Source organism: Anomalospiza imberbis, chromosome 6 (genome assembly GCF_031753505.1).
Source record: "Anomalospiza imberbis isolate Cuckoo-Finch-1a 21T00152 chromosome 6, ASM3175350v1, whole genome shotgun sequence".
Classification (NCBI taxonomy): domain Eukaryota; kingdom Metazoa; phylum Chordata; class Aves; order Passeriformes; family Viduidae; genus Anomalospiza; species Anomalospiza imberbis.
This window is the reverse complement of record NC_089686.1, coordinates 5,968,775-5,977,128: the sequence shown is the minus strand read 5'-3', so window position 1 is coordinate 5,977,128 and position 8,354 is coordinate 5,968,775.

Here is an 8,354-nt window from a genome sequence, read left to right as displayed (position 1 = left end):
GAGTGACTTAACATCCATAATAAAAAGGCATCAAACCTTAACGCTTCTCTTTCATATGAAGGTTTCCGTAAAGAGTCTGTTTCTGCCCAGGTCAGACTTTTTCCAGATTGGATTTAAGGGCAGGAAGGGACTTGGGCATGTTGTTTCATGGGGGACCTTGGCCATGAGGCAGTCCTGTCCAAGGGCCACCTGCATGGAAATACTGGGAAGTACAAAATTAATCTCTTACCAGCTCCTTTGGGAAGGGACAGATACTGACTTCATTACCTGGAGAAGACAATGGGATTTATCATGAAATTAGAAGCAGTGTAAAATATGTGAAAGAGGTGAGGAAACTTAAAAAAAAAACAAATATGCAATTTTATCTCAGAAGATGGTGTAGATTGGTACCATTATTAATTAAAAAAATTAGAAAACTTTATTCATCAATTGTCTGTGTTTCACCTGTTATGGACCTCTGAAAGTATGACCCCTAAACCTTGAGAACACAAAAGCTTGGAGCTTTGCAGAGGATGTTTGTACTGTCTGGAGTGTCTTTGGAGCTTCATGGAGGCTCCAGAGAAGGGTAAAATAAATTTTTGCAAAAGAGAATGGAGAAAGGCACCTGAGGAAGGCCACCAGGTACAAGAGGACTGAGGGATGTCATTCCCAATCCATTCCAAAGGAGGATTAGGATAAACAGGCCTTGTATGGCGAGACCCACACACAGGAGCCAGTTGTGTGTCCAGCTGGAGAAACTCTGCCAGGGCCATGTGACACACAGTGTTCAGGTTTTGTTAACCTCTGTGTGGTCCAATTTTCTATTACTGTCAGCAAGTTATTTCTAGGAGTGCCACGTTATTTTGTCCATAAACATTGTCCCCATCACACATTTCCAATTTTAACCCTATTTGTCTCCAGTTGATTTACATTTGGCCAGAAGCAAATTACCTATTGGAAGCATTTATTGAAAATTAATTAGGTGGCTAAAATACCTCCAGCAGATTCTGTTAACAGTGTCTGTTCCTTGTGGCTCTCCAGAACTCAGCATTTTCCAGTTAAAACACCTAGCAATTAAAAAAAAAATCATAAAATAAATGATATAATTAGTTCCAGAATGGGACTTGGTCTCTTTGAAATCAGATGCTTTCTTTTAAGGCTGCCGTGCCATACAATAGCAAGGGATTTATAGTGCCAGGGGATTTTTGATAGAGGAGGGAGTAAGCACTTACAATAACTAAGTCACTGTATGAAGCAAAGGAAAGGTGTCCTTGGAGCTTAAAATCAGCCAGGCACGCAGGAGAACTGTGCAAACACCAAAGTGGGGACAGGAGAGAAGACAAGATGTATGAAGTGAGATTAGAAGGAAAATTACAGGATTAAATCAGAGGCAATCACAGCACCCAAGAACATGGAAAAACACCCTGCATCTCTCTAAAGAAAAGCCAGGATGTTAACATGATTTACTGCAAATAGTTCCACAACATTAAAATGAGTTTTTATTTTCTGTGTGTGCTGCTTCAAAGAACAACTCTGTAGGCTCATAAAAATGCAGAGAACAAATAGGGGCCTCTAAGACCAATTTATATGCCATGCCCACTGTGCACTGAGACACATATAATCTGTAAAATGTCAGCTTCAAAGTTCCAGAGAGATTGGTGTTAACCCTGACCCCCGACCTTGCCGACTCTAGCTGGGCCCTCATGCTCTCTTAACCAGCTGTTTTAGATAAATGTGCTCCATTTTTAAAGAGATTGTCTCAGAGTTTTACGTGAATAGTAGTAATATTATTAACTCTCGCTGAAAAAACCACCTTAACCGAGACTCTTTACAGATGGGCCAATCAAAGTCTTACCCCATGCAGAGAGTGGTGGGTTAATAAATATGTCATTGGACTGAAAATATTTAAACAACACTGGGAGAAAAGAGCAAGGCATACGACAAAAGGAAAGCATATTAGTACTGTTTCCTGTCAAAATACACAGAGGAAGCACTTTACTTTGACCATTTTCCTCATAAAGAGACACGGTAGGCCAAAACAAACAAAGCTGAGGAATCTGGTTTATCCCACTGTTGGATATCGAGGGTTATCAACTCAAATGAAGTAAGGTTGAGTGACCAAAGCCAGGTTCTCCTTGACAGGACTGTTAATTGAACATATCAGCAAAGGTAGCACACAAGCTGTGGCCCTGTCGATCAATAGTTCCATTTCATAAGGCCTCGTTTATGTTTTCCTTATTTCACTTTATGTACCACTCCAAAGGGAGGTGGGGGATTGGTCCCTCGTGGTCTGTCGGAAGTCCAAAAGTATGGGGTAGCCTGCTGGGTTGGCAAACCCTGGACAAAGCCTAAATCATCCTCTTGGAAGGAAGATGTCAAAGTTCAAGGGCACGCAGTGTATTTCAGACAACAAAGAAGCAGCTGGTGTCCACTCATAATAAATAAAAATAAGTTGGGGTCAGAATTACAAGTCAACTGACTCCCCATTCACTGAACATGAGCCAAAGATAACTGGAGTCACAGGGAAAGCTCAAAATGATTCTGTGAGCTTTTGACTCAGACCCACTGGGAATCCAGACCTACTTTGCATGTCCATGGGGTGAGAATATATCCACAGATTTCCATGGGACTTGTTCTTCAGAATTGCATTCAGAACCACCCACCCTGTGCTTTTTGAGAGTGGTATGTTCAAAAACTTTCTGAATAGATAAAGGAATAAAATGTAACTCCTTAGAAAACACAACGAGCAGAAAAATACCGCATGTGGGTTAAAAAATTGGGAGATTCACAAATGGTCCTATTCTTTAAAAAATAAAGTGTTTCAATTCAGTTAAATTCAATTAAAACACTGCAGCCAAATTGTTTTTATGCTATTTACTTTCAGAGACCACATACAAACCAATTTTATCACTTTGCTTCTAAACTCTCATTATAGTCTTTCTGGGCTAGCAGTAAACCATAGCGCTGGAAAATCAAATACACAACTGTCAGAACATGGAAAGTTAGATCCGAAAGCTCAACTTTGGCTCTTCCCTCCAGCACCTCTTGACTTGTAATAGAAAATCCCCTTATCATTACCAGCTGTTTGGTTGTCACTGTAATACAAACAGGAATCTCACTCCCATTCACAGTACCCTGCCTGCAAAATTGAATCAGTTTTAAGCATCAAAGTAAGACCAACAAGAAAGGGAAGTTTGAAGAATAATCCACAATCTTCCAAGATTAAGCATATTTACATACTTGCTTTCTCAGCTGGTTTGACCTTAAAGTTTGAAATTTTCCAAATTTTCCAAATTTTCTAAATTTTCCAAAATTTCCAAATTCTTTGACAATGTCAATAAATTAGGTTTGAAAGTTATTCTTCATATTATTGGATTCATGTTTTCTAAACAAAGCATAACCTCTCACTAAGACATGCACTGCTGGGAGAAGTTGACAGAGACACAATAAACTGAAAGGCAGAGGAAAAAACAGAAGCTTCAGTGGATTTAATACATACAAACAAAAATACAAATAAATACAAGCAGTAAACGCAACAAATAAAAATTTATAATTCTTTAATGTGTATTATTGAATTTATGTAATACATAATTTAATATTTAATGCAATACCAAAAAATCTAAAATGCTTTCCAACAGAAGAAATATTATAAAATATCCTCATAGGGCATAGAGAAATCCTTTCTGTAGGATCTGATCTGTGGCTGCTTTGCTTTTGTCAGCCTTCTTTAATACATAAGCAGGTTCCCTAGAAAATCTGTTTGGTTTTGAAATGTAATCTGCTTAAAAGGCATGGGAGAGAAAATGAGTTTAAATTACAGGCAAAACAAGTTTGTGAGGGTAAACATTTTGTTTTCTAAATGCCCAAAATAGGTTAATAGTTTTCAGTTCTGTGGACTTTGGGAAGTTTGCCTTTCCTCACGTGACAAATTCCTTTCCTGTTCCCTTCATGTCCACAGAAATTCTCTTGACTAAGAGGGAAGAAAAAAGCACATGAACAACCTAAATAAGAAACAAGTTTCTTAGTGCTTGTTTATGGTAAAAATCCAATTATGGATCCTCAGGGTGTCTGAAGGGTATGACAAAGCCCTCAGGAAGTAGTAGATTGTCTTGATTTCAATTACAGCTCTTTGGAGGAGTAAGAAGCTCTTCATTCTTTTAAGCTGATCTATTTCTTTAAACTGGGTGTCATTTCCACTAGAGCCATGTACCCATCCTTGCCTCTCGTTAGGATGCTGTGACCTGTGTGTGGGAATTGTGGAGCAGCAGTGACCTCCTCTTTGTAACCCTTCCCTGATTTGTAAATCCAACCTTACATTTCTTTCTGCACCACACCTCTACTTTCCACATCCAACACTGGGCTTTGTCCTCCCCCTTGGCACAACTTCCTTGCTGGTAGCACTGCCATGTGCTGGTTCTCTTTTAAACTTCTCTGGGGGGAAAGAGCATCTCTTGCTCATCCTTAATCTGATCACTTCTACTCCTGTGTTAACAGAGACATCTCAGCCCTGTGGCCAAGGTACTGGTGTTGTATTTGTTGAACTTGAGCTCACGCCCTGCCTTTGCCAAGAACCTCCTGTGGCCTTGAGTGAGCCACAAAAGGCTTAATCTTAAAGCACCTTTTGGTGCTGAGCCCATAAACACAGACTTCCAGCACCATGGGTGCAGTGCCAGTGGAGCTGCAGCTCTAGACTTCCACCTGTTGGAGCCCTGGATGCTGAGAATTTCAGACTTTCTGTACTGACAGACACTGAGCCCCAGGAGAACACTGCATTTTACCTGAGGCCGTGGAGAAGGCTTCCGAAGTGGAATGATAGCACTGGGATTATGGGTGTGGAGTTTGGATAGAAGTGTGTAATATCACGTGGTGGAAAACTTAGAGTTTAAGGTTTTAGAATACAATAATGTATATAAAGCAAGATGGAAGTCTTAGGGTGGAGACTGTTCCTTCTTCTTTACCTTCTTCTCCAGGGGTTTGGGTGATTTTGTGTAATTGGATAAAAAAGTCCTCATTGCGGGCACGGGTGATTGGTTATTGGGTTAAAAGTAAAAATAATTTAGGTGTCATTTCTTAATTGGACAGTTTAGCTTTCAAAGGCCTTGTAGAGAGAGAGAGGGCTCCATTTTGTAGTTAGTAAGTGAAATGCTGTAGTTAGTGAAATGCTGTAGAACTCGGGGTTTGTGAGACTGTAACAGAGATAAGAATTAATAAACATACAAGAACAAAAAATTCCGTCTTGAGCATTTAATCCTGAGCTTGGCAGAAGAAAAGAAGATAAAACATGACATCCACCCTCACAGCCTCTTCTTCCAGGACACCACCCCACCACTGAGCACATGTACAACTGCTCGGCCACAAGGAAGCATTTACCAGAGGCCACACAGCACAAAACACTGAGAAGGGAGATGTGTGGAAAGGTGTTGCTTTTGTGTTGCTATCCTGTATAGAGGAGAAGGGAACTTTCCCAACACATGTGCTAAGCTTTCAACGTTTTTCCCTGCTCAACTCAAGCCTCTCACCTTCCCAGAGATTTTCCTAATTCCTGCACTACAGGATATTCAGAGGTAGGAAATTTTCAGCCTCTCCTCTTTGTACAAAATAATACAATGATTATTAAAGCGACTGCTAACCACCAGGCTAGAATAATTCACCCTCCGACCCCTCACCATTGAAGAGTTCAGAAAAATTATTCCTTGGAACATTGCAGAGCTGCAGTTTTCAACAGTTTTCAATTTATAAGCTGCCTATTTTTTTTTCCTCCAAAAGAGGTATGTATTTTTGTGTAGGGAATTTAAACCTACTGACAATAGGCTTGCTCCTGTTAGCTGTTTTTCATGGACCTCTTGGAGTATTCTACAGACTCCCAGAGGCACACAGACCACAGGCTGAAAAATAGTGTTGCAAATGGGGGAAAAAAGCACAGTTTTAATAACACTGGGTAGTTCTCCTGAGGCCTGAAATCTGCTGCCTTCCTGATGCCTGTTCTGCAGGCCTTGCCTCTAAGGAGATGGAATATGAGACACCACCTAGATGTTCACCTGCTAAGGGAGGAAAATCCTTTCCCTCCACATTGAGACACAAATATGGGCACAGGAGGTCACTAAAACCAAGTGCTTGCTGTTGTGGTGACGTGGGTTTGAAAAAGACAGATGTGTGGGAAACAATATCCTCTGTTCCATGAGACCCCACTGTACTACAAGAAAGTCATTTGGGAACACTGATACAAGTGGAGACTGTTCCGTTTTGAATTGCAAAAGACATGGTTTGCTCCCCTTTGCCCTCCCTGCAGACAGAAAGGAAGGGAAAGAGACTTGTCCCTGCCTGGTGTTGATTGAAAGCACATTTCAGCTGATCTGGAGGCATTTCTGAGCTACAGCTTACGGTAATAATGTCACAGCTACAACACCTGATTTTTACAGTCGCCCTAAGATGCTCATGGCATGTAGAGCTCAGCCTGAGCCTGGTGAAAGAAATACAATCCTGAAATCAACAAAGTTCAGACTTTCAGACATCTTAATTCTCTAAGGACTTAGAAAGGACTTTGCCCTTAGAGGTCTGCTTTGTAACCACTTAAAGCTCCCTTTAATCACTGGAGAGAATGAAGATGAGCTACATCACTTCCAGGTCTAGCTCATCTGAATTACTTCAGATGTCTTGAATGAGATAAATCACAATCTCCATATGCCTTTCCCTCCATGGACTGTAAAGAAATACAGAATATTAGCACAGTGCAGATGACTGCACTGTAGGCACTTCCACCTGGACACATTTCACTAGTGCTGGTTTAAACTTTCTGGTGAAATAGCAAAAATTCTGTGTCTTCAGCAAAGCAAACTTCGATTTCTGTGATCAACTTTGCAGATGTAATTTCATTTTCCCCCACACACTCCTCCTGCAGTAGGACCTGCAGGCCAAATACCTCAACCAAGGTCCAGCAGGTCAGAATGTGGAGCTGGACTGTTTCCTGTGATGAACTGTGGCAGTTTTGGCAACCAGGAGAGAAAAATACAGCTACTACTTAATCTGGAGCTGGAAGAAACTCCTTTATTCTGGGCTTGCATAAGAAGGGGATTAGGAGGAAAATGCTGAAGAACTCGAAGCCAGATGGCTGGGGAGCAGAGACTGATCTTATTCAAAATGAAAGCCTCCTGGAAGCAAGCAGGGAAGTGAAGCAGCTCAAGAGTCCAGTAACTGGGGTATAATCAAACAAAATCCTGCTCCAAATCAATTACTTAAGTACTTTGCCTCAGTCAAAAAATATAGGCATTTTTATCAACTCCAGTGTGTTTCTGCAGCACAGAGACTACAGAATAGTAACCAAGACTGGAGTTAAATTTTAAGTAAAAGGACAAAGCAGGACTATGAGGAATATTGTACGTAGTGGCGGACATTGCACTGCTTTGTTCCTCCTTTGCATTGGTTATGGCAGGGCAGGTGTCATCAGATCACCAACCACAACACTGTTGGCTTTCCTGATTTCTAACTCCAGAATAATGCCTATGGAAGGGGAAATACGTGTGCTCAGGGTTTGTCATTTTTGTTCTACCTGAAGTAACACTTCTTCCCGAAATAGTATTTTGTGCACAAGCTCTTTCTGAGCTACCTCCCATGGCACAGTGCAGATTTAGGAGTACAAGTGCAGTGTGCTGATGGCCATAACATGAATATCATGTGAAGTGGAAACAAGCAGATCTTTGGGGGAGAGAGCTTGTCTTGCTCTTCCAGGTCATGCAGCTTCAGCAATGGCAGGAACAAGAACAATAACAGACAGCAAGAGGGATAGTGAAGAAGAAATAATAGCAAGGACTTAAGATCTTCCTGGCCATTCAAGAGGCAAGTGCTAAAACTCCGCAGAGTTCCAGAAAGAGGACATCCAAACCAGAATCAGTCTGTCTTTGTTGCCAGGTGTGGCTCTGAAAAACAATGAATTGGAACAGAAGTTAAGATTACCACTGCATCACAAAAGAAGCAGCAACCAAGGCTCTTCCATGTACAAAATACACCTGAAAATGGAGAACTTTCCAGCACTTAGAAAACAAATCTCGAAAGCTCCATTTCAACAAAAACCTGGGGTTTTTTCAGTATCCATAGCCCAGTAAGTGATACATTCACAGGTTTTTTAGGACAGAAGGAATCATTGTGATAACCAAATTAGATCTCCTGCATTACATAATCACAGGACTTTTCCCTGACATTCCCATAGCCAGAAGCATGACATGCAATCCACCTAGATCTGAGACAGAATTTCAGTTGTGCTATTATGTCATTTTTAAAAAGGAAGGAGGGCCCAAAAATCTAAAGAAAAGCAAGTTAGATATGTAGTAAAGCTGTTGGGTGTTCATAGAAACCCTACATCCTCCATGGAACAGCATCCA